This window comes from Pan paniscus, chromosome 9 (assembly GCF_029289425.2).
Source record: "Pan paniscus chromosome 9, NHGRI_mPanPan1-v2.0_pri, whole genome shotgun sequence".
Classification (NCBI taxonomy): Eukaryota; Metazoa; Chordata; class Mammalia; order Primates; family Hominidae; genus Pan; species Pan paniscus.
The window spans coordinates 19,056,901-19,084,506 of record NC_073258.2 but is presented as its reverse complement, the minus strand read 5'-3'; the positions used below and the strand labels follow the sequence as shown (position 1 = coordinate 19,084,506).

The following is a 27,606-nucleotide window of genomic DNA, read 5'->3' as shown; positions in this document are numbered from 1 at the left end:
AGCTCAGGGAGGCTAGAGAAAGACCCACCCATTGCAGTGACACTGAATCAAAATTCAGGCGGCTGCTTGTCAGTTGTGAAGGGATCTTTTCCAGCAGATCCATCAGCTCTCAAGTTTCCCCCTTGGGGGAGAAAAAAAGTTCCCCATGTCCCATGATCTTGTACATACCTAATCCTATCACCCATAGCCATCAGCAAAGAGTGCAAGGCAGATTAATCCAAAGAGAATAGTGGTTCACATTCCATAGTGCCAAATCCATTTTTAACCAATGTAGACTTTTCTGAGTGGGGCCTCTAACCCCCTAAATCTTAGGAAGGACTCTAAGCTTCCTAAGTTGGGCCTTGAACCTAAGTTTAATCAAGCGTCCTTGCCTTTTATTAAGAGGGGCCTTTAACTTTCTCTATCTTAGGAGAGATTGTCCTAAGTTGGGCCTCAGGCCCATTCACGTCCTTCACCTGGGTAAAATGTACCCCACTACTTACCCAAAGTTGGCCAATTGGTGCTACAGTCTATTTCCTTTGAGTTGGGGGTCTCCTCAGTATAGTCCCTTTGTGGTTCACTGGGAAGATGCTACTGGACTTTTCTCAGTTTTAAGATTTTATCCCTTAAAATTTTCTCAACTTCGAAAAGTTGCTGATAGGAAAACTCAAAGTTGATCATATTTTGTTTGACAGCTTGTTTCCTCATGGATATTTTGTTTGTGATTATGTTTTTATATTGCATACATAAAAATTACTCATATTTTATACAGTATTAACTATTTCATATATCAGTATTTCTTTTTTTTTCTTTTTGTGTTCATCTTTCTTTTTTTTATTATTATACTTTTAAGTTTTAGGGTACATGTGCACAATGTGCAGGTTAGTTACATATGTATACATGTGCCATGCTGGTGTGCTGCACCCATTAAATTGTCATTTAGCATTAGGTATATCTCCTAATGCTATCCCTCCCCCCTACCCCGACCCCACAACAGGCCCCAGAGTGTGATGTTCCCCTTCCTGTGTCCATGTATTCTCATTGTTCAATTCCCATCTATGAGTGAGAACATGCAGTGTTTGGTTTTTTGTCCTTGTGATAGTTTACTGAGAATGATGATTTCCAATTTCATCCATGTCCCTACAAAGGACATGAACTCATCATTTTTTATGGCTGCATAGTATTCCATGGTGTATATGTGCCACATTTTCTTAATCCAGTCTATCATTGTTGGACATTTGGGTTGGTTCCAAGTCTTTGCTATTGTGAATAGTGCCGCAATAAACATACGTGTGCATGTGTCTTTATAGCAGCATGATTTATAGTCCTTTGGGTATATACCCAGTAATGGGATGGCTGGGTCAAATGGTATTTCTAGTTCTAGATCCCTGAGGAATCGCCACACTGACTTCCACAGTGGTTGCTTTGGTTCTGTTTATATGCTGGATTACATTTATTGATTTGCATATATTGAACCAGCCTTGCATCCCAGGGATAAAGCCCACTTGATCATGGTGGATAAGCTTTTTGATATATCAGTATTTCATTATGTCTTTATAATTTACTAATGTTCCATGATTTAAACTGATATAAAGTGTTTTTGTTTTTTTTTGTTTGTTTGTTTTTTGAGACAATTTTGTTCTGTTGCCCAGGCTGGGGTGCAGTGGTGCAGCCTCTACCTCCTGGGATCAAGCAATCCTCTCACCTCAGCCTCCTTAGTAGCTGGACTACAAGCACATACCACCTTGCATAGCTAATTTTGTTTATTTTTTGTAGAGGTGAGGTCTCACTATGTTGCCCAGGCTAGCCTCGAACTCCTGGACTCAAGCGATCCTCTGGCCTTGGCCTCCCAAAATGTTGGCATTACAGGTATGAGCCACTGTACCTGGCCTGGTGTGAAGTTTCTGAAGTTTATACTCACCTCAAATATTCTCTGATATGCCTTGATTATATCAAGGTACAGAAAACTTAACTAAACATTTCTAGGTGATACATAAGAAAGCATGTTTACTAATTAGTAAATTATATCAGGAAAATTTGTTAAAGACTTGGAAGCAGGCAAAACTGATAACTGGGTTTTCTTTCAGGGGAGTGCTGAATGTGTAGGTTCTCTCCAGGGATTATCTGATTCTAAATGAGTGTGTACTTTTGATCATCTTTGATTGACTAGGCTATTTTACAACTCTGTAGAGGGATAAAAGTTAAATTTTATACATCTGAAAAGGATGCAAATGATTTTGGCCCATAACAACGCAAATGATTCCTATTCTTGGCAATGCAAATGGACTTTATCCAGTAGAGAATACAAATTTCTGTAAATCAAATTCTGTAATGAATTGGTTTTAACTTACTGGTTTCCTCATTAATTACTCAGTTAAGTAAACTCTTTGACACTCAACATTTTGACTCATGCTGTTTTTAAATTTATATGACTTATAATTTTACAGTTTTGGAAATTACATTTTAAAATTATGTACTTGTGTAATATGAGTAGTTAAATATAAGTGTATACCTTTGGATTTCTCTGTCTCTCTTTTTTTTTTTTTTTTTTTTAATTTTAAAAATAAAGGAAAGGTTTTGCCATGTTGCCCAGGCTGGTCTCCAACTCCTGTGCTCAAGCAATCCATCCACCTTAACTTCCCAAAGTGCTGGGATTACAGGCATGAGCCACCACACCTGGCCTATATATGTGGATGTTTTAAAAGTACCTATATGATGTGCTGAAAAATAATAAAACAGCATTTATTTTTAAAATGAAGAGTAATATTTTCCCTTGTCACAAACAATGCATATACACTGAAGATAAATTAGAATATATTCAGAAGCAAGAATAAAATTAAAAAATAAAAACATTTATAATCTCACCACTCAGGAATAATAATCACTATTAAGACCTTGGAATACAGTGTTTCAGACTTGTTTCTTGGCATATATGTAATTTATTTCTGAACCAGGATAATATGTACATACTGATTTAAAAAAATTTAAACACATAAATGAACATGTTTTGGCTGGTATTTTTTGAAGATTGCATTTCAGCATTCCTGAAGGAGGGGGTCAACAAAGCTTCTTGTTAGCTATTTTAGCTGTAATAACTTTGCAGGTGACATGTTATTATTTTAGAAATGAAAGCATAAGTGGGCACATTAAATCACCAAATATGGAAGAAATTCAAGCAAAATATTTTAATTCTCTAAGTCATTAGATATGTCCATTGTGTATGGGATCTTAGAAGTCTGCTTGTATGTGTATCATGAGGAATGAAATATTTTTTTTTTAAATTGTTGTTTGTTTTGTTTTGAAAAAGAAGCCTGCATGGAGGTTATTGGGGGATTGAGGATGGGGAAGAACTCAAGACTACAAAGGAAATGAAGCCTGGAACATCAGTATAGGAAAGCAGTCCTATCTTAGCTGTTAACATTTAAAAAGCCCTTTCAAGGACTAAAGAAATAAAGGCTACAAATGTCTGGAGCTTGAAATGGCTTTTATACTTTTGAACCTGTTACAAAAAGCTTTTCTTAGAACTCTCCTTCTTTTCCCTCCCCCAAAACAAAATGGTTGGAAAAAAAAAGAAAAGAAAAACAGGAAAAGAACAGATATAATGGATGTTGCCATAGCTTATTTTACATTTCTGAGCCAGAAGAAAAGCTTAAAAAAAAAAAAAAGAACAAAGAGGAAGAGTTGCCATATTTTAAAGTCTGAAGGAAACGAGGAGAATAACTAGTTATATCCTTGAATTTTTGTGAATTGTGAATAGCTCAAATGTAGGTGCATTTCTAGAAGGAATCAATACTTCTTGATTGTGCTACTGCTAAACTTGTTTACAAACAAGCTGCAAAAAGTAAGAGAAAGAGGGTAGTGTGTATTGAGACTGTTCTGTTTTTAATATGGTAATTGAATACAAATGTTCTATATCTGTTTTCATGAAGAGTAAGTTTCAAAAAGATATACAAAGGACATAGGTTACCAATTCTTATAAAGTTCCTCACCAAACAGCCAAGAATGATTTTCCTTCCTTGTTTTATGACTTATTCATTATTTTATTATAAAAGAAATAGAAAAATGAATAACATTTGGTGACGTGTAGATTTTTTTCTTTTAGCATTATAAATCAAGATTTCAGAAGAAATCCTAGTTCTTTCTAATGGAGTCTAACTCTCTGAAATTAAAAACTTAAAAAGTTCTGTAATATAATATGAAAGTTCTAAATTTTAGTCTCATTACTGATACTGATATGATCTTGGCCAAGTCACCTAACTTCTCACAGAGCCAAACTAGTTTATTCTAAGTTTCTTCCATCTGTAACGCTCTGTGATTCTATGAGTTTAATAAATATGAAAGTAATCTTAAGGATAAAACCACATTTAAAAAACTCAGTTTAGCAAAAATATTCCTAATTTCAAATGATATTTTAATTCATAATATAAAACAAAATTTTAGTATGACCACAGATTTTATTTTTTGATTTATATTTTGATGAAAACATAATAGACATACAGAAAAGTATACAAATCATAAGCATATATAGCTCATTCATCACAAAATGAACATATCTATATAACCACTACCTGGGTCAAGAAATAAAACATTTTCAGTGCCGCTGACTCCTTCCTTCCTTCCCAATTACTATGACCCCCTCAAAGGTAACTATCCTGACTTCTAAGATCATAAATTAATTTTTTTCTGTTTTTGAGCTTTATTTAAATAGAATCATACAATTTTTTTATATCTAACTTCCTTTACACAATGTTATATTTATGAGAATCATTACTGTTTTTTAGTAGTGGTTGGTTCATTTTATTCTATATAGTATGCCATTGTATGAATTCATTTGTTGATGGGTATGTGAGTTGTTTCCAGTTTTTGACTTATTATGAATGATGCTGCTATGAACATTTTTGTATATTTTTTATATAAATGTGCATGTGTTACTGTTGGGGATATGCTTAGGAGTAGATAATAATGCCAAAAGGTTTTCCAAACTGCTTGTACCAATTTATACTCCCATATGCTCAGACCATAAAATTTGAACTGTTCCTTTACAACCATTGAAATGAAATGATCACTAATATGAAGCATGTGAACTTTCTCAGAAGAAAATGATACATGGATACTGACCAGCCTTACTAATACCTTTTTTTGTTTTGTTTTAAAGAGATGGGTTCTCTCTATGTTGCCCAAGCTGGCCTCCAGCTCCTAAGCTCAAGTGATCCTCTGACCTCAGCCTCCCTAGTAGCTGAGACTATAGGTGCATACTACCACACCTGATTACTAATGCTTTTTATTTATTTTTTTTCAGACAGAGTCTTGCTCTGTCACCCGGACTAGAGTGCAGTGGCACAGTGTCAGTTCATTGCGACCTCCGCTTCCCAGGCTGAAGCAATTCTTGGGCCTCAGCCTCCCAAGTAGCTGGGATTACAGGTGTGCACCACCATGCCTGGATAAATTTTTGTATTTTTAGTAGAGACGAGGTTTCACCATGTTGGCCAGGCTGTCCCTGAACTCCTGGCCTGTACTTGATCCTCCCACCTCGGCTTTCCAAAGTGCTGGGATTACAGGCATGAATCACCGTGTCTGGCCTCTAATGCTTATTTAAAAAAAATTATAGTACTATTCTTTGGAGACTAGAACTTTGAAATTTCTTACTACCTATCATTTGATACAGGGAAAAGCAGTTGATTTTTTTTTCTTTTTTGCTAATTTTTGTTCCTTCAAGGAACTGAGAGTAGTTGGAAAAAAGTAAAACTTCAAAACCATTAAACTATTGTTTTAATCTTTTTTTTTACTTCCTTGCTAAGCAGTGTTTTAATAATAATAAACACCTTTAACTGTTACAGTGTTTTTGAATATATAGTACTTTTTGCTTTGAGTAGAGAGGAAATTAATATTTATTATCTATTCCTACAATGTTTCTGTTCCTCTTTTATTCCCCACTCCTTTTTTTTTTCTTTCTAATTCTCATTAAAAGTTTAAGTTTTCATTAAGGACCTTGCTTCCTATGGGCTATCCACAACACATTAATCATAAACTGTTTCTTTGGGGAAAATAAAAACACCAAAAACTAACTTAACTATAAAAATCTTATTTATTATAGCAAGACAATGCTATTCTACAGAAATATAATCTGAGTCACAAATGTGAATCACATGTGTAATTTAAAATTTTCTAGTAGCCATACTAAAAAAGGTGAAAAGCAACAGGTGGAATTTATGTTTATAATATATGTTATGTAACCCAACATATCAAAAATAGTATTATTTCAATATGTAATTGTAAAAATTACTAATGAGAGATATTTTAGATTCTTTTCTTCAAAAATCTGGTGGGTACTTTATACTACAGCCCTTCTCAATTAAGGCTAGTCATATTTCTAGCACCTTAGAGCCCCATGTGGCTATTGGCTATCCCGTTGGACAGTGCAGGTTTAGGCTTTCCATAACAGAATGGGAGCAGGTCCCATGCTGTACAAGGTAAACATGATTTACTCATGCTTTTAGTAACATTCCACTGTAATGTACTCTAATAATGGGTCATTTATCTATGTTTGACACAGGATTTTTTTAGTTTCTATAGTGGGAAAGGGCTCCAAAGTACTGAAATTTATTTTTTGAAACTTTTCCAACAGGACTGTTTTGCCGGATTCTAAATGACAACTTTTAAATCAGAGCCTTGAAATCTACAGAAGTCCAATATATACTGAGGTAATTTGCATATTCTAATGAGGAGCAGCAAGAGACACATCTGGTAGACATAAAAGACCTAATGAAAATTAGAAGACAACGGCTGGGCGCAGTGGCTCACGCCTGTAATCCCAGCACTTTGGGAGGCCGAGGCGGGCGGATCACAAGGTCAAGAGATCGAGACCATTCTGGCCAACATGGTGAAACCCCGTCTCTACTAAAAGTACAAAAATTAGCTGGGCGTGGTGGTGCTCACCTGTAGTCCCAGCTATTTGGGAGGCTGAGGCAGGAGAATTGCTTGAACCCGGGAGGCGGAGGTTGCAGTGAGCCGAGATGCGCCACTGCATTCCAGCCTGGTGACAGAGCAAGACTCTGTCTGAAAAAAAAAAAAAAAAAAAAGAAAAGAAAGAAAATTAAAAGACACATTTGGAACAACTGGTAGGTAAATAACAAAGGTATTTATAATAACCTCTTTTTTATGAGGGAAATTTTTCTGAGGGAAAAACAATGAACATGACATTGTATGAAAAGAACTTTGAAAGTTTAGTAATTTTAGGGAAGTTGGAAATCAAACAAAAGTTCCATGCAAGCAGATGTTTTTTTTTCCATACAACAATGCTGTACATAATTTCTTGTTCGCTAGGATAGTCTACATAAACCTATTTGAACTATAAGATAGCTAAACTAATTATCATTTGTAGTAATAAATAGTGTTGCAATGCTAAAAGTCAAATAATTTATATTTTATTATTTCTAATACTTTTGAAAAATTATGTAGAATTCTTTGGAATATGAGGAAGGAGTTAAATGGAGGCATAGATGTTTTTAACAACTAAGTGGTTCATGATGGAGGTTATATTTTCTAGCTTTTTATTATGGCAATTAAAAAACATATTCACACATGGGCAGAATCGTGAGTATGGACACCATGTGCTTAGTGGGGAAGTAAAACATTTTTGGCAAAGAAAAGTTGGATCACAGTTTTCTCCATTGGTCACCAAGTGACAGGAGCAACTTGAGATGATTTAGTAGCTGCCTGATTTGAGTTCTGCAGGAGTGGAAGGAGCTGGGGAAGTGTAGTTGTGACAAAGTAGACTGCATTGCTTCATGGATTGAGTAAATTGATACATGGTTTAGTGTTTTGCAGAGCAGTGACTGAATTCTGGAAGTAGGCAGTGTAGGATTCCTGGGTTTGGCTGTTCCTTCTTTTATCTATTATTATTAACTCTAGATACTTTGCTTGGTTTCTTGTTTAGTTTCAAAATTGTGCAAATTTTATACTCGTATGAATTTTAGAGTTACTAGCTATTAGGAAAACTTAAATTTTTAGGAACAAAGTATGATTTCTCCTTTTTAAATTTTTTATTACTTATTTATTTATTGTTTCCACAACAGCACATGTATGATTTCTCTAAGCAGGCATATTCTGAATGTATTATCCATATGAAATAAAATGTTGTTTATATTGTGAAGTAAATTATTTATGTAATGTAAAATAGAGGACTATTTTGTCTATATTCTCAAATTTTTCTTTTAAAAACAATTTAGTAAAAGATTTTGGCAATGTAATGCATTGTATTCTACTGTTATAATTGTATTTTTTTCTAGTTTTTTATTAGTTTGTAAATGCTTGTTAAAATGTTTTTTTCTGATATTTTTGGCCACCTCATACTTGCAGAAAATTTCTTAGTTATAGTTTGGATGCACCTATTAGCATAAGGCCATGTGCTTTCTAAGAAAAAATCTGATTCAGAAATCAGAAAGTCTGGGGTCACTGTGGCTCTGTCAGTTAATGCTGTGTCACCTTGGGCAAATCACTTGTCTTTCTGGATCTCAGTTTTTTATTTGTAAAAGAAGAGGGTCGGCTAGATGATTTCTAAGATCCTTTAAGGTGGCAGCATGATATAGTGGAGAGAATATTTGTTTGGAATCAGTCACACCTGGCTTTCATTCATTCACAGTATTTATTGAGAGCTATTATTTATTGTGCCAGGCATGGGAAATATAATAATTAACAGTATAAATAATTGAACTAATTAGTCTCTGCCTTTATGGAGCTTATATTCTAGTTTGGTAGACAATAAAAAGATAACTACATAAAACAATTATAATATATAGTAAGTGCCATAAGGAACAAACAAGGGACTGTGACAGTATGGTGTGGGTCTGCTTCAAAAGGTAGTGATTCAGGGTGAGATGGAGCTAGCTAGGTAATTAATGGGGAAGTGTTTTAGGTAAAGGGAACAGCATGTGAAATGGCCTTGAGGCTGAAAAGAGCTTAGTGTGTTCTAGTAACTAAGGACATGAATAGACAATTCTCAAAAGAAGATATACAAATGGCTAACAAACATATGAAAAAATGCTCAACATCACTAATGATCAGGGAAATGCAAGTCAAAACCACAATGTGATACCACCTTACTCCTGCAAGAATGGCCATAATTAAAAAATAAAAAAAAAATAGATGTTGGCATGGATGTGGTGAATAGGGAACACTTCTACACTGCTGGTGGGAATGTAAAACTAGTACAGCCACTATGGAAAATGGTGTGGAGATTCCTTAAAGAACTAAAAGGAGAACTACCATTTGATCCAGCAATCCCACTACTGGGTATTTACCCAGAGGGAAAGAAGCCATTATATGAAAAAGATACTTGCACTTGCATGTTTTTTAGCAGCACAATTCACAATTGCAAAATCATGGAACCAACCCAAATGCCCATCACTCAATGAGTGGTTAAAGAAACTGTGGTGTGTGTGTGTGTGTGTGTGTGTGTGTGTGTGTGTGTGTGTGTGTGTATGGAATACTACTAAGCCATAAAAAGGAATGAATTAACAGCATCTGCAGTGACCTGGCTGAGATTGGAGACTATTATTCTAAGTGAAGTAACTCAGGAATGGAAAACCAAACATCGTCTGTTCTCACTGATATGTGGGAGCTAAATTATGAGGATGCAAAGGCATAAGAATGATATGATGGACTTTGGGGATTTGGGGGGAAGTGTGAGAGGGGGATGAGGGATAAAAGACTACACATGTGGTGCGGTGTATACTGCTTAGGTGATGGGTGCACCAAAATCTCACAAATCACCACTAAAGAACTTACCCATGTAACCAAATACCACCTGTACCCCAATCACTTATGGAAAAAAAGAAACATAACATTTTGAGCTGAGAAAAAAAAAAGAAAGGTGATCAGTAAGTATTAGAGTATAGTGAAAAGAGGGGAGACTGGCATAAGGTGAGGTTGGAAAGATAGGCAGAGCTTTTAGATCATGAAATGAAGTTTGGATTTCATCTTAAGTGCCATTTTAAGATTTTATCTTAAAAGTAAACCATTGTAGGGTTTTCTTTTTGAAACAGCGTCTCCTTCTGTCGTCCAGGCTGGAGTGCAGTAGCACGATCACAGCTAACTGGAGCTTCCACCTCTGAGGCTCAAGTGATCCTCCCATCTCCACCCCCAAGTAGCTGGGACTATAGGCCCACCATGCCTGGCTAACATTTTTTTTTCTTGTAGAGACGGGGTTTCCTCATGTTGCCCAGGCTAGTCTTGAACTCTTGGACTCAAGTGATCCACCTGCCTTGGCCTCTCCAAGTGCTGGGATTACAGGTATGAGCCTGTACTGTGCCTGGCCTGCTGTAATGTTTTTAGCAGGAGAGTGATTGATTTGATGTCTTAAGACATTTACTCTTATTGCAGTATGGAGAATGGATTGGAGGAGGTCAAGAGTAGAAGTGAAGCTGTTGCATAGTTCAGGTGAGAAATAATGGGGACCTGGGTTAAGGTGGTAGAGGTGGAGCTGAAGAGATATAGAGCAATTCAAGATATATCTTAGAAACAACAGGATTTGCTGATGGATTAGAATTGGGGATAATGAAAAGGAAAATAAAAAGATGGCTCTTAGGTTTCTGGCTTGAACAACTTCTGGACAAATTTTCTGTTTACCCAAATGGGAGGAGACAGACAGATTTGGGTGGGTAGGCATCATGATTTGTTAATCTTTTTCTCTGGACACATTAAATTTATAATGTTTTTGAGATATATATGTGGAAATACCAAGAAACAAAGTAGATAGATAGTCAAACCTGAAGCTCACAAAAGTCATGGCTAAGTATAGATATATCTGGGAGTTATCAATAAAGGGATGGTATTCAAATCCATGGGAATGGATAAGGTCATCCAGGAAAAGAGATAGATTTCAGATGGCTCTGGCCTGAGTCTGAGAAACCCTATAACTTGTAAGTCAGATAAAAGAGGTAGATTCAACACTGGAGGCTAAGTGGTAGTAACTCTTAATAAGGATGAAATAAACCAGGAGATACAGTATTTGGAGGCCAAGAGAGCTCAGGGTTTCAAGAAGGAGGAAGTTGATGATTTTGTTGAATGCTGATGAGAAGTGAAGATAAGCACAGAGAAATGGCCATTGGACTTGGCAATGTTTGATTTGAGTTCTGGCTCGTCCACTTATTAGTTGTATGACCTTGAACACTTCATTTCACATCATTGAGTCTTAGTTTTCTCACCTTCTCAAAAGGTACTTCTCACATGGGGTTATTCTAAGGATTAATGAACTAACACATTTACTTGAATACTACCTGAAAAATATGGGATGCAGAGTTGATATTAATTCTTTTCTTCTCTAGTTTTATGATAATTTTAGAAACGTTGAATAGGGTACACCTATCTCTCCCTTCAATATGTTAATTGTGTTTTGGAAAATTCTGCTCTTTAGTGAAAACCTATAAAACAGAAAATATTTTCATTAATTCTAATAGGAAAAATTATAATGCATTTTATACCAATCCAAGATACCCTCTCTTTTCACAGAAAAATATAGCATTTGATGAACAATGAAAGCAAGCATAAGTAAGTAATAAATAGCATTTGAAAGTCAATAAATATAGATTATACAAAAATTATAAAGTAATAAAGTTTTATTGTATTTGCTGAACGAATTAAAGAATTGATAATGGATGGCTGGTAGAGGAGAAGTGTGAGATATTCATTCTTTGGAAGGTGCATTCTTCTTTCTGCACCATTTTCTGCATCAATTTTTTTTTAGACTTTTAGGAGCTCATGATTATCTTGGCTTCAAATGAACTTAACTTGAAGTTATAGCACAGAAAGTTACTGTGTTAGGCCATTTTTGCTTTGCTATAAAGAAATACCTGAGACTGGGAAATTTATAAAGAAAAGAGGTTTAATTGGCTCACAGTTCTGCAGGTTGTACAGAAAGCATGGCAGTGGCATCTGCTTGGCTTCTGGGGAGGCCTCAGGGAGCTTTTTCTCATAGTGGAAGGCAAAGGAGGAACAGACTTCTCACATGGTGAGAAGAGGGCAGGTGCCGCACACTTCTTTTTTTTTTGAGACACAGTCTTGCTATGTTTCCCAGGCTGGAGTGCAGTCGCACGATCTCAACTCACTGCAACCTCCACCTCTTGAGTTCAAGTGATTCTTGTGCCTCAGCATCCCAAGTAGCTGGGACTACCAGTGCTTGTGGCCATGCCCAGCTAATTTTTGTATTTTTAGTGGAGACTGGGTTTTGCTGTGTTGGCCAGGCTGGTCTCGAACTCCTGACCTCAAGTGATTTACCCTCCTCAGCCTCCCAAAGTGCTGGGATTACAGGTGTGAGCCAGCATGCCTGGCCAGGTGCCACACACCTTTAAAAAACCATTTCTTATGAGAACTCGCTATCACGAGGACAGCAATAAGACATTCATGAGAGATCCGCTCCAATGACGCAATTACCTCCCACCAGGCCCCTCTGTCAACACTGGGATTTACATGAGATTTGGGTGGGGATAAATATCCAACTGTATCAGCTACTTTTAGAGTTGTACAAGATGCCACCTCTTCATTCTGTATTGGCAATGCAAAACATTTTGGGTCATTTAAACATGGTACACAATGCATATTTTTCCAGATGATATTCTCTGACTAGAAGTTGTGTTGAGTAAATTAGTAAGTGTTTTGCCAGAAAGTAATGTCAAAACATCACATCTTATAGTATATTTATTTAGTGAATTTTTTTGTGTGAAAAAGTTACTATTCTGGGGAGAAAAATATGTTACCTGAAAAGTAATGCAATTTGTCTAGAGCCATTTTAAACTAATAAGTTGCTATCCGGTATAAGTCTTTATTTACCGATCATCTACCCCACGCATGGCTATGTTAGGCTCTATGAGGATAAAGAAAAAGTTTATAATTTAATGAGTAGCTTTAAGCAGGCAGAGTTTTTAGGTAATTCTTAATTATAAAGGGAATTAGCAAGAAGGCAAAAGCCATTTATTAGTGAGATCTTGCTCTCTAATAATGCAAAATACTTCCTCAATTGAACAAAATTTGAAAGCATAAGATATATTATCTGGAAATGAGAGAATCTCATTACAAAAAATGTAGGTATATTTTTAAACTATGTGTTTTAATTTTTTTAAATTTACTTTTATTTGGCACCTATACCATCAAACTATCAAACTACCTTGTGGGGAATCATAAAGCCACTTTGGCAGATGCATAAGAATGTGGATGCATCAGAGGACCACTGTCTAGGCAGGTCAAATCTTTATTTCATATTGAGCTTATACATCTAAGGCTCATGTATTTCTTGGCAAAAATCTGAATTTTCTGCTGAAAGGCTTGACATAAACAAATGTAAGATCAATGAATTTCAAGGTTTCATTAGGTCTCTATGCCCTAAGTATCCATGTATAACTTCTATTGGCATAATACTTTAAAAGGAAATATATTTGGTAAATTACTTGTTTCCCCTTTCCAAACTATAAAGTAGCTATATGGTAGTTTTAATAAACTACTGTGTGACTGTTATTACTGTTTGCTGTTGGAAATACCTTGGTCTCAGAGCAGTAACATGTGCAAATTGAAAATCAACCCAAAATACTTTCTTATCTGAATATTATAGACAGAGGCTTAATTCTATTTCTCTCTGATTATTTTCTTTTTGTTTTGATATTAGATTCAGTTCCTAGTATAGTAACCCATCTGATGAAGGGGGTTTGTAGGCATCCCTAAATCTGAAAATCTGAAAAAGTGGATTAAGATGAACTCAGGGGCATTCTTTACTTTGCTGAAAGTAATTCTGTGTGGCTTACTTCAATTTATTTACTTTTTTCTCTAGAATTACTGTAAAGGTTTTCTATTTCACTCATTATAGCACAGTGTTTTTCACATTTGAATAGACTGCATCAACATGAATTCTTTATAAGGACCTTAAAAACAAACTTTGCCAAGTCCTGGAATACAGAAGTGAATTCACATCCCAATACTCAGCTGCCTCATGAATAAAGGAGAGCTTGTGCCTGACACTTTGAAGCTGTAGCTGTTAAACCATACAGAATATTTACCTCAATAAATCATTATAAGAAACTAAGGTACAATTATACCCACAGAGAAAAAGAATTCAAAACACTGATTTATGTGTTTCAGTGCCTATTCCCTTTCCCTACCATGTTTTGAATTTTGTGTATGTTTGTCATCTTTGGCTGTTCCTTTGTATCTTTAAACTAATGGGTTCTGCTTTTTTTTTTTTTTAACATTCCTCATTAAGTTTGTTATTTTTCTTTGACACACAGACATGATTTGCATAGTGTACTAAGTTTTACATTTAAAACTAACTATATCTTATTTCTTAAGGCTGAAAGAGAAAATGGAAAAACTGACTAATTTATTTTAAATAAAACACTGCTTCTTTGCTTAATTTGTGAGCATTCGAACTGAAATTCCATATTAAGGATTTTATTTGGCATTTATTTTGGAGTACTACTGGGAAAGAGTAAAGAACTGGGTTATAACTAGGAAGGAGAACACTGCCTTTAAGATCCACTCATTATTGAATGATTTCACTTATTTAAAGTGATAACACTATTATGGAAAGGTACATCTATTCCCAGTGTGCATTTTTTCATTCTAAAAGTAAAAACAAAATCCGAAGGTGAAAATAAGCCAGTAACATAGAGAAAGAAATGATAGTGAACATGACAAAGAGTCAATGTGCAGATAGGAGAATTTTTGCCTAGAATAATTTATTAGGGCCATCCAGATATAGCAGAAAAAAATGGTTTTCTAATGGTATGCTATTAAAATAATAAAGTATATTAAAATAGCTAATTTGTCATTTTAATGAAAATGTACAGGGTCTCAAATCCAAAAATCCAAACTCAAACTCCTCTCCCCCTCCAGACCCAACTCTGGAACTCTGGAGTGAACTCCCTCCTACCCCCTATATCTTAGCTTCCTCCACCCAACCCCTCTCTGCTTCTCATTCTCCTGCATGTTTGCTGGACCCTTTTTTCCACTGCCCTTTTCTAAACATGACCATTACTAGAAAATACCGTCTTACACTATATATATATATTTTTTTTTTGTGATAGGTTCTCACTCTTTCACCCAGGCTGGAAAGTGCAGTGATTCAATCATAGCTCACTACAGCCTTGACCTCCCAGGCTTAAGTGATCCTCCAGCCTCAGCCTCTTGAGTAGCTGGGACCACAGGAATGTGTTACTATACCCAGCTAATTAAAAAAACTTTTTTTTTTTTGGTAGAAATGGGGTCTCCTTTGTTGTCCAGGCTGGTCTCAAACTGGAGGCCTCAAGTGATCCTCCAGCCTCGGCCTCCCAAAGTGCTGGGATTACAGGTGTGAGCTACTGCACCCAGCCTCCTCTCACAATATCTTATAGCATAAACGGACACAATAATGAACCTTGCTAGTCTTACTGATTTAAACATTGGTCAAGATCACATTTGCACAATCAAATTACAAATTCTCCATTCTGTAAATTTCCCCCTTTCAATTAGAGAGTTGAATCCACTTATAGCTAGTGTAATTACTGATTAGGAAGGACTTACTTCTGCCATTTTGCTATTTGTTTTCTATGTGTCATTTCTTTGTTCACATTTCTCCATTACTACCTTCTTTTATGTTAATTAGATATGTTCTATTGTACTGTTTTTATTCCTTTCTCATTTCTTTTACTAAAATATATTTTGGTTATTTTTTTAGTGATTTTCCTGGAGATTACAATTAACATCTTAATATATAACGATTTAGTTCGAATTACTACCAACTTAATTTCAATAGAATACAAAACTTTGCTTCTATATAAGCTCCATTCTTGCCTCTTGATGTTGTGATTGTCACAGATTAAATCTTTATACATTGTATGCCCATTAACATAGTATTTTCCCCCCTAGAGGTGGGATTTTGCTCTGTTGTCCAGGTTGGAGTGCAGTGGCACTATCATAGCTCACTGTAACCTTGAACTCCTGGGTTCAAGCCATCCTCCCGCCTCAGCCTCCCAAGTAGCTAAGACCACAGGTACATGCCACTATGCCTAGCTAATTTTTAAATTTGTTTTGTAGGGACGAGGTCTCGCTATATTGCCCAGGCTGATCTTGAATTCCTGGCATCAAGTGATCCTCCTGCCTCGACCTTCCAAAGTATTGGGATTACAGGTGTGAGCTACCACACCTGGTCTAAATGCCTAATTCTTTATGTATATAAGCAGAAGGGATGGAAGACTAGATGATTTCTAGTTTCTTTCTTTTTTTTTTCTTTTTTGAGACAGAGTCTTGCTCTGTCGCCCAGGCAGGAGTGCAATGGCATGATTTTGGCTCATTGCAACCTCCACCTCCTGGGTTCAAGCGATTCTCCTGCCTCAGGCTTCCGAGTAGCTGGGATTACAGGTGCCCACTACCATGCCTGGCTAATTTTTGTATTTTTAGTAGAGACAGGATTTCACCATGTTGGACAGGCTGGTCTCAAACTCCTGACCTCAGGTGATCCACCCGCCTCAGCCTCCCAAAGTGTTGGGATTACAGGCATGAGCCACCACGCCTGGCCTGATGCCTAGTTTCTTTTAGTTTGCTTCATGACAAATATATATTTTTTCCTGTTAAATAATATTTTAAAAAGTTGTCAAGAGTGTATTTGAATATTCTCGCTGGAAAATTATTTAAATTTTCTTTCCCTTTCAAAACATTTCCTATAATTTGTAACCTAGTTTATCCAGAAGGTAACCTAGTTTATTCAGAAGGTATCCAGAAGGCTGGTTACTGAACTATGTTTTATAAAGCCCACCTATAAACTGGGTAGAATTCAGTTTAGATTAATTATTTTATAAAATTGAATTTGGACATTCTATAGGTACATATAATGTTCTACACCTTCTTAACTTGTTGCCAGTGTAATTAGGGAACTTCACTAAGCTTTTTTCATTCCACATGTATTTGTTGAATACCTGGCATGTGCTAAGTCCTATGCTAAGAGCCTGTTTTCTGACATCAATGTGAGCATAACAATACCTATTTTGCAGGATTATTGTGGTGGTGTATATAAAATGTTTACCAAAGTCCCTGATACAAAGGTGTTCAATAAATGGTTACATACTTTTTTTTTAATAAAAGGCTGCTATTGTTTGCCTAGCTAGTTGTCACTCTGTTATCTATTTGGTCTTTTGCATTTTTTGCATTGTAATTAACAGTAGAAATGTAAGTGGGAGAATAGGGAACTTGTCTTATTTGTTACAATACTTTGCACACAGTAGGTTCCATGTATTTCCAGAAGGGAAACTCATTGTAATTCTTGAAACAAAGTAAACTATTTTCAAGGAATGAAATGAAGATCATTTTAGCTGAATTGATTACAATATCTGGTTTTAGGCTTTCTGGTAATCCAGAATAAATGAAAATCATAATATTTAATAAAAAGGAAGCATATGTGTTTCTTAAATGATAGAAACTTTTGTCTATCATTCAACTCTAAAAGGAAGTTATTGCATTGTTCTTTATGTAACTAATTTGGAGTTTGATTGACAGTGACTTTAGCAGCAGATTAGATTTGTTGATTTGACAAAAGAGCTGTTAAAAAGTGAAAGGTTAGATGGAAGTTGTATTATTGGTAAGACAGGACATTTCACTGAGCTTTATTCATTCATTCTACAAGTATTTGTTGAGTACCTGGGGGTGAGAGAAAAATAGAAAAGTTTAGGTGGATGAACACTATTTGCAAGGTATATTACACAGTAGTGCTATTAAGAGAAATACAAATTCTTCTGTGTTGGGACTCACAAGTGATGTTCCATGGGTAAAATTTTAAAACATAAGCCATCAGGTTTAAGCACATTGTAAAAAAAGATGAAATAACAAACACAAAAGCACAAATAAATGTTTATAGTTTGGTTTGTTTTTGATGAGAGAGAGGCATAAAAGCCAGGTATATTGTTGTTTTACAGCATTCCGGACAGTATCCTCCCCCTTTACTTTCTATTTCTAGTTTATATTATTATGAAATACTTTGACAAACTGAAAAGCAAAAACTGTCTTTGTAATTTAAAGAAGTCTTTGTATTTAAAAAAAATTTCGGGACTAGAACTTGGCACAGAGGTCTCTATCTTGAATAGTCTTTTTCATAACAAATATTCAAGAGCCATTTTTTAATTAAACGAAAATTTAAAAGAATGTTTCTGGCAATGGCAAGACATTATACATTCATAAAAATAATAAAATGTTTTCATTACCAGGTGTTCTAAGAATCTTACATGAACCAGTTTACAAGTGTAATTTGATCATTTAGCATCGGTGTATATGGAATAATTGGAGATACCCTCATAGATGTTAGTTCATATTTATAAACTATATATTTTTATTTTGTGTATCACACTGATCAGTGTGATTCGATCATGTAGTAAACCATGCTATGCATATACTATGTAACTTATTAAAGTACAAACATATAAGATACATTTTAAATGCTGTAGTAAGTTCAAATTTCCTACCATTTGTCATCTTACAATAATTGTTTTATTCATTTATTTATTTGCTAAATGTTCAAGGCAAATGTATTCCTTAAAGATATGTGTGGGGAAGAATTTATATATATATACATATGAAGGATTATATACATATATGAATAATTATATATATGTATATATATTTTAGGTAGTTTCTTCTTTGACATAGACCATTTCAATTGGGATATAAAATACAATATTCAGGATTTTTCTTTCCTTGTTCATAAAATATTACAGTACAACACAGGCTTTCTGAAGGTGCCTGGGACATCAAACACCTTCAGAAGATTTGGGACTCAGGAAAAGAAGGGTGGCCAGTGGGCTTGGAATGGGGAGTTTTCAAAATTCTCCATGGCTAAAGGGAATGAGAGGATACTAATGGGAAAAAGTGACTGAATTTCAGAGCTAGCCAGTGTCCTTGGACTTCAAGAAGGTCTGGAAATGGGGGGTTCTGATGTTTGTAGGAGTGTCCTCCAGTGGTCTGACTCAGAAAACATACAGAGTAAATTTAACAATTTACATAGTTACCAAGTTTTCCCTAAGTAGCATTCTCATTACTTGCTGGTACATGGATGCATGCTTTATTTCATAGAAAGGTTTAAGGAATTCAGAGAAACTACCTGTTGTAAAAAAGACCAGTAGACGATTAAAAAAATATGTTCTGTAGTAAGTGATTGGAAATTACTTATTTCTATAGGTTGATATAAGATACCTGAATCCAATCTTTGGGTCCTGAGTAAAATGATCAGAATCATTTTTGACAGTGTTTTCCCATTGTCCCAGTACTTTTAAGCTATTCGGCTTTATATCCTGTCCTTTCAGCTGCCTAAATTGTTGGTATTAAGAATTATATCAGAATTATTTACTATTCTGTGCTAAATTAGTCCAAGTGATTTCCCAGCCAGAGATACAGAAATAAAAATTCTTTCACTCTATTTCCAAAATTGTACTTCTTTGTGAACTGAATTGATATTAGGGTGGTATCTGAATTCTATGGTATTGTTGTGATACACATGCTTCTCTGAATATCTCAATCATAAAGAACAGGAGGAGTGCCGATTCTTCTTCCCAAATGTGTTATTTCATCTTCATTCTCCAAATGCAGAGTATAGTATGGAAAATATCTATAAAGTTGCATATCCTTTTTTTTTTTTTGAGACGGAGTCTTGCTCTGTCGCCCAGGCTGGAGTGCAGTGGCGCAATCTCGGCTCACTGCAAGCTCCGCCTCCTGGGTTCACACCATTCTCCTGCCTCGGTCCCCCCTCCCAGCCCCCCGAACCCCTCCGCCCCGCCCGCCCCTGAGTAGCTGGGACTACAGGCGCCGGCCACCACGCCCGGCTAATTTTTTGTATTTTTAGTGGAGACGGGGTTTCACCATGTTAGCCAGGATGGTCTCATCTCCTGACCTTGTGATCCGCCTGCCTCGGCCTCCCAAAGTGCTGGGATTACAGGCGTGAGTTGCATATCCTTTTAATAGTGGAATTAGGAGGTGAAGGAAAGAAATGAGAAATTTTTATTTTGTACTTCATATTCTTCCATATTGGTTTTCTATTTAAACCATGAACATATGTCAATTCTAAAAACTTGTCACTTCTTTTTTATCCATGATTAAATAGGTGTAATAGTAACGATAGTTACTGCTTATTAAGTACTTTTTCTCTACCAGTCCCTTAACATAATTTTATTTAATATTCACAAAAATCCTTTAAGATAAGAATAAATGTTCCCCATTTTACGTAGGAAACAGATTCAGAGTGTTTTATAAAATATATCTGTGGGCATACCAATACTAAGTGGCAAAGCAAAGAACTAAATCCAGGTCTCTCTGAGTCCACGCTTTTTATGTCTACACTATAAAGGCATTGTTCACACTAATTCCTTTGGATGGCAAGAAATCTGTTTGTATGAATGGTAATGATTATAGTCCTCCAAGAATCTTTTAATAATTAAGAAGACCAACTATTGACAATAAAATAGTAAGTGTAACTAAGAGGCAAAAGAAAATTCCATGGACTGTTCTATGATGGGAAAAAGTCAGTCTGGTTATTTGATTGTCAGATATTTTTGAGTGTTGCATTGTATATATTTTTTTAAACTAGGACCTAGGGATTGATACCACATACCTTATGGCCCTAGCAGGAAACAATTCAACTCAGAGGAAAGGATTTTAATGAAGAGGAACTACCTTCAAAGGTGTGAGCAGGGTTAAGAAAACCAAGAAATGCTGGTGCACCCAGAGACCAGCAATAGCCGGAAGCCATTATCATCCTCAGGCCTGAAGGGATAAGAGGACTGAAATAGTGTTATTGGAGTCTAGACCCCTAGAAGAGGGCCTGGTGGGCAGGAGTCATAGTTGTTCAGGTATGCAAACAGTACTAGAACTGAGACCCTAAAGTAGAGTGGGAGTGGAGAAGAAATACTCTGACTTTCTTTTCTTTCTTCTCACTGGTCTCCTGCATGTGCTTCCCATTGTCCAACTCCAAACAGAAGCTGGACCAGGAGACCAGATGATGCAGTCCATGGGGTCAGTCTCCCAGGGCTCAAAGTGGAGAATGAGTCTGGGGATGGGGCAAAGCAAATGGAGAATAACCAGTACATTCCTTTATTGCTTTGCCATTATTTCTAGGACTAAGACAAAATTCTTCACATGACCTATAAGGCCCTAGACTGTTTGACTCCTGATGAACTCTTCAGCTCCTTTTCCTTCTCTCCAGTCCAGGTATACTGGCTGTTATCAATGCTTTGTTCTTGTTGTTTCCATCTGTCACAAATGCCTTTCCATGTGCTGTACTCTTTTCTTGGATACTTCTTCTTTTTCCTCCCATTTTACCTATTAGTGTTTGTATATGTTTCAGATTTTCATTCAAAATTTGCTTCTTTAGGGAAGCTTTTCCTGATTTCTCTGACCAGACCAAATCTTTTCATTTTAGCCAAGAGTACCATTTCTTTGTATCATGTATCATAGTAGTGATTTGTACATGCTGTATTTCTGATTATTCACATTATTTGCATGTGTCTGATTATTTAACAAATGGCTTCCCACACACTAGATCAAAAGCTCCATGAAGGAACTGAGCCTGTTTTTGCTCACCAGTATAATTCTAGTGTCCACTTGTTTTGCACTCAGTGGGTACTTAATAAATATTTGCTGAAAGGACAAATGTAAATAAAAGATGAATAGCAGCCTCCAAAGGATTTGCATTCTGTGTGACAAAGATAATATGTGCATGAATAAGTAATACAAGAGCAATTATAGGACAGCAATTATAGCAGTTAAAGCAGGATCTCATAATTTCCAAGAATGTTCTGTGATGTAAGTATTTGTATGTGTCTTATTGTCAAGTCTCTTGCTTGCAATCAGACACAAAATGTATCATACAACGATGTGTCTAACACAGTATCTAGTATAGTGTGACTTGTACATAATGGGCATTCATTAAATATTTAATGCATGTAGATAAATTATAAACTGTATATTAGACTTCAAAATGAGTATAAATAGGAATCATCAGAGCAGAATCACTTGTTTAAAACACAGGCGCCACTCCAGAGATAGCAACTTCAGTAGAACTTGAGTAAAGCAAGCCTGAAAATTTGCATTCTAAATAAGCACCCCAAGTAATTCTGACACAAATAATGTCGAGAAACATGACCATAAGTTTCTTGGTGGCAGCGTGATGTTCTGGTTAAACATAGGGTTGGGAGTCAGAGATTCTTGGGTTTGAATCTTGGTTCCCTGCTAACTAGCTATTATTTAAAGCTCTGGGTGAGAATTTTTTGGCTATAAAATGGGCTATAGTAATATCCAATTCCTAAGACTATTGTGAAGACAAAAAATAAATGAGAAAATATATGCTAAACATTTACTATAATGCCTGTCATATAAATCTTCAGTAAATGGCATAATTAGTTTTTGATTGTCAACATTTAACCCAGTGCATAGAACTTACAGGCATACCTCATTTCCTTGTGCTTTGCAGATACTGCATCTTTTGCAAATTGAAGGTTTGTGGCAACCCAGTATTCAGCAAGTCTGTCAGTGCCATTTTTCTAACAGTATATGCTCACTTCATATCTGTGTGTCACATTTAGATAATTCTTGCAATATTTCAACCTTTTTCATTATTATTATATCTCTTACAGTGACCTGTGGTCAGTGATTTTTGATGTTACTATTGTAATTATTTTGGAGTGCCACAAACCTCTCCCATAAATGACAATGAACCTAATTGATAAGAGCTATGTGTTCTAACTGCTCTACCAGCCAGCCATTTGCCTGTCTCTCTCCCTCTCCTCAGTCCTCTCTATTCCCTGAAACACAACAATATTGAAATTAGGCCAATTAGTAAGCCTACAATCGCCTCTCGATATTCAAGTGAAAGGAAGAGTTGTCTCTCACTTTCAATCAAAAGCTATAATTGATTAAATTTAGGGAAGAAGGCATGTTGAAAGCTAGGCCTCTTACACCAGTTAGCCAAGTTGTGAATGAAAAGGGCAAGTTCCTGAAGGAAATTCAAAGTGCTATGCCAATGTGAACACAAGAATGGTAGGAAACCAAAACAGCCTTATTGCTGATAAAGAGAAAGTTTTAGTGGTCCAGATGGAAGATCAGACCAACCACAAAATGGAACTTAAGTCAAAGCCTAATCCAGAGTAAGATTCCAACTCTCCCAGTTCTAGGAAGGCAGAGAGAGGTGAAGAAACTGCAGAAGAAAAGTTTGAAGCTAGGAGAGGTTGGTTCATGAGGTTTAAGGAAAGTAGCTGTCTCTATAACATAAAAGTGCAAGTGCTGATGAAAAAACTGCAGTAAGTTACCCAGAAGATCTAGCTAAGATCATGATGAAGGTGACTACACTAACTACAGATTTTCACTATAAATGAAATAGCCTTATATTGGAAGAAGATGCCATTGAGGACTTTGATAGCTAGAGAGGAGAAGTTAATGCCTGGCTTCAACACTTTGAAGGACAGTCTGACTCTCCTGTTAGTGGCTAATGTGGCTAGTGTCTTTTAAGTTGAAGCCAATGCTCATTTACCTTTTTGGAAGTCTTAGGGCCCTTAAGAATTATGCTAAATCTACTCTGCCTGTGCTCTATAAATGAAATGACAAAGCCTGGATGACAGCACATTTGTTTATAGCATAGTTTACTGAATATTTTAAGCCCACTGTTGAGAACTATGGCTCAGAAAAAAATTCCTTTCAAGACAGTGCTCATTGACAGTGCATCTGGTTACCCAAGAGCTCTGATGGAGATGTTCGTGGAGATTAATGTTTTCATGCCTGCTAACACAACATCCATTCTGTAGCCCATGGACCAAGGAGTAATTTCAGCTTCCAAGTCAGTATTTCAGAAATACATTTCATAAAGCTGTAGCTGCCAAACATAGTGATCCTTTAATGGATGTGAGCAAAGTAAGTAGAAAATCTTTCTTCTTTTTTTGAGATAGAGTCTCACTCTGTCACCCAGGCTGGAGTGCAGTGAAGCGATCTCGGCTTCAAGCAATTCTCCTGCCTCAGCCTCCTGAGTAGCTGGGATTACAGGCACGTGCCACTATGCCTAACTAATTTTTGTATTTTTAGTAGAGACGGGGTTTTGCCATGTTGGCCAGGCTGGTCTGAAACTCCTGACCTCAGGTGATCCACCCACCTCGGCCTCCCCAAGTGCTGGGATTACAGGCATGAGCCACCACACCTGGCCCAATAAAAAATCTTTTAGGAAGGAGTCACCATTCTAGATGCCATTAAGAACATTTTGATTCATGGGAGGAGATCAAAATATCAACATTAATAGGAGTTTGAAAGAAGTTGATTCCAACCCTCATGGATGACTTTGAGGGGCTCAAGACTTCAGTGGAGGAAGTAACTGTAGATATGGAAGCAGCAAGAGAAGTAGAATTAGAAGTAGAATCAGAAGTGGAGCCTGAAAATGTGACTGAATTGTTACAGTGTCACAATACAACTTGAACCAGTGAGGAATTGCATTTTATGGATGAGCAAAGAAACTGGTTTCTTGAGATAGAATCTACAGCTGATGAAGATGCTGTGAACGCTGTTGAAATAACAATGAAGGATTTAGGATATTTCATAAACTTAGTTAATAAAGCAGCAGCAGGGTTTGAGAGCATTGACTCCAACTTTGAAAGAAGTTCTGTGGTTAAAATGCTATCAGATAGCATCACTTGCTACAAAGAAATCTTTCATGAAAGGAGAGTCAATCAATGTGGCAAACTTCATTGTTGTCTTATTTTAAGAAATTCCCACAGCCACCTCAGCCTTCAGCAACTATCACCCAGATCAGTCAGCAGCCATCAACATCAAGGCAAGAACCTCCACTAGCAAAAAGATTATGTCTCACTGAAGGCTCCGATAATTGTTTGCATTTTTCAGCAATAAAGTATTTTAAATTAAGGTACATATATTGTTTTTAAGACATAATGCTATTATACTTGATAGACTACCATATAATACAAACAAAACTTTTATATGCATTCAGAAACAAAAAGCAAAAAAAATTCATGTGACTCACTTTTTTTGTGACATTCGCTTTATTGAAATGATCTGGAACCAAACTTGCAATATCTCTGAAGGTATGCCTATAATTGATGTTCAGTGAGTGTTTGATAAATGAATATAGTTATAAGATTTTGATATTTATAGCTAGAAGATAATTTGAAATTATATAATCCAATGTCTTTATTTTACATATCAGGAAATTCAAGCTCAGAGAGACTAGATGACACATTCAAGGTTATATATCTAATGACTTAATTAGCGGAAGAACTGAGACCGGAACTTAAGAGTGAAAAGGAAAATCCTATCATTACCATTTGTTGAACCATCATTTGTGGTTAGAGTTACATTTAGATTTTAAATAGGTAGACTGAGATAAATTTCTGTTTATAATCAATAACGCCTTTCAAAATGTTCATTTCTTAAACATTAAAATGACAAATAGGAAACTATTAAGTAAACTACAACTAAATGGCTTTGTAGTTGTTGGATTCTGTTTGTTTGTTTGTTTATTCATTTATTTGTTGGGATGAAGTCTCATTCACTCTGTCACCAGGCTAGAGTGCAGTGGCATGATCTTGGCTCACTCACTGCAACCTCTGCTTCCCAGGTTCAAGCAATTCTCCTGCCTCAGCCTCTCAAGTAGCTGGGATTACAGGCATGCAACATCAGGCCTGGCTAATTGTTGTGTGTGTGTGTGCTTTTTTTTTTTATTGGTAGAGACGGGGTCTCACCATGTTGGCCAGGCTGGTCTCAAATTCCTGACCCCAAGCAATCTGCCCGCCTAGGTCTCCCAAAGAGTGGAGTATAGGCCTGAGCCACCATGCCTGGCCGGATTCTGTTTATTTCTAAATATCACAACAAAGACTGCAGTGTTTCCTGAATAGAATTAAGATATCACACGTGTTCTTAGAACAGTAGAAACACAAACTCCTTGAAGGGGCTAAGTCTGTCTCTTGCCATCAGGCAATAATGGTGGTCTGGTATTTCCTGTCTTTCTATGAATCTGTTACTTATCCAACAGGTAGATTAAAATGAAATTAAAATGCATGGTGATTTATTTTGGGTTTGAAAATACTGTTTTTGATTTTCATTTACTCCACTCATTTTTCTGTATTTTATTCTGTTATATTATGCTTACATTCCAGTTTTGATTAACTTCTCTATTAGGCTTCTTAGATTACTAGGTCTTAAGATTTAATGAAAATTTTGCTTATTTTGTGTTGGATAGAATTTTATTTTTTCATTTCTAGATTTGCTAAGTATAAAATGCAGAATTCACCTTTGTGCAATCTGTCTCAGTACAGCAGTGTATGGGAGCTATGGAAATAATATCCATTGATGAAAGTCTTCTTTTTATCCCTGATGCAATCCTCAGAGATCTTTTTCCTTTGGTGAATTACATATAGAGAACTGGCTTCCTTCTGGGGAACTACAGTCATCCCTTGGTATCCGTGGGGGATTGATTCCAAGACCTCCTGTGGATACCAAAACCCACATACGCTCAAGCCTCTTTTATAAAATGGTGTAGTATTTGCATATAACCTATGCACATCCTCCCATGTATTTAACATTGTCTCTAAATTACTTATAATGCCTAATACAATGTAAATGCTATGTATATAGTTGTTATACTGTTTGTTTAGGGAATAATGAGAAGGAAAAAGTCTGTACTTGTTCAGTACAGATACAACCATTCTTTTTTTTCCCCAAACATTTTTGATCTTTTGTTGGTTGAGTGCACGGATGCAGAACCTGTGGATATAGAGGACTAACTGTGTGTTATTTTAGAGTGGTAGATGAACTTTGGTAGGTGCTGTGTTTGGTATGTTTGTCCATCCATTTTCCCTACTACTTGCCAGTTATATAAGACAGCATGAGTAATAAGACTTCTGACATTTTAAATGCAGAAATATTACATAAATACTATTACATAAAGATTTAAAATTTTCTTGTAAGTAGTACCTCTGTATTTTTCTGAGGTTAGGAATGATCTTTTATTTATTTATTTGTTTATAGAGACAGGGTCTTATTCTGTTGCCCAGGCTAGAGTGCAGAGGCACTATCATAGCTCACTGTAGCCTCAAACTCCTGGGCTCAAGCGATCCTCCTGTGTTAGCCTCCTGAATAGCTGGGGCTACAGGTATGCACCACCATACCCGGCTAATTTGATTCTGTAGTGGCACAGTCTCTCTGTGTTGCCCAGGCTTGTCCTGAATTCCTGGCCTCAAACCATCCTCCTGTCATGGCCTCCCAAACTGTTGGGACTACAGATGTGAGCTACCATGCCTGGCTCCAGAAGTACCTTACTTTTAAAGGATTGGCATGCATTTTATTTCTCCTACAGTACAAAAATCATGACCTTACATACTAAATCCTTGTTTCTTAAGTTTGACAATACTGAATAGAAAGAGACTGTTAGGGATAGATTAATGGTTTGCATAGGCAGGACTCATCTGCTGTGTTAGGTAGAAGTCAAAAATATATTCATGTTGAAAACAAGTTAGATACTTGGTTTGGGAAGAAATGAAGAGTAATGCTCAGCTAGGAGAATTAATTACTTCTCTAGCATAGAATGTTACATGAATTTATTTTTTAGGACCTAAAAACTATCTTAAAATAAATATTGAA

At 36.1% G+C, this 27,606-nt stretch overlaps 1 protein-coding gene across 2 annotated transcripts in view; it reads left to right on the top strand.

Moving 5' to 3' along the window:
• Window positions 1-27,606, top strand: part of SOX6 (SRY-box transcription factor 6) — a 769,230-nt gene that overhangs the window by 17,107 nt on the left and 724,517 nt on the right. Inside the window, exon 3 of one of the 2 annotated variants that reach the window (XM_057299104.2) lies at window positions 6,605-6,680. The gene's annotated coding sequence lies outside the window, so the exon portion shown is untranslated. Of the gene's footprint in view, window positions 1-6,492; window positions 6,681-27,606 lie in introns of those variants that run through there. The other variant, XM_057299106.2, reaches the window with a different exon arrangement.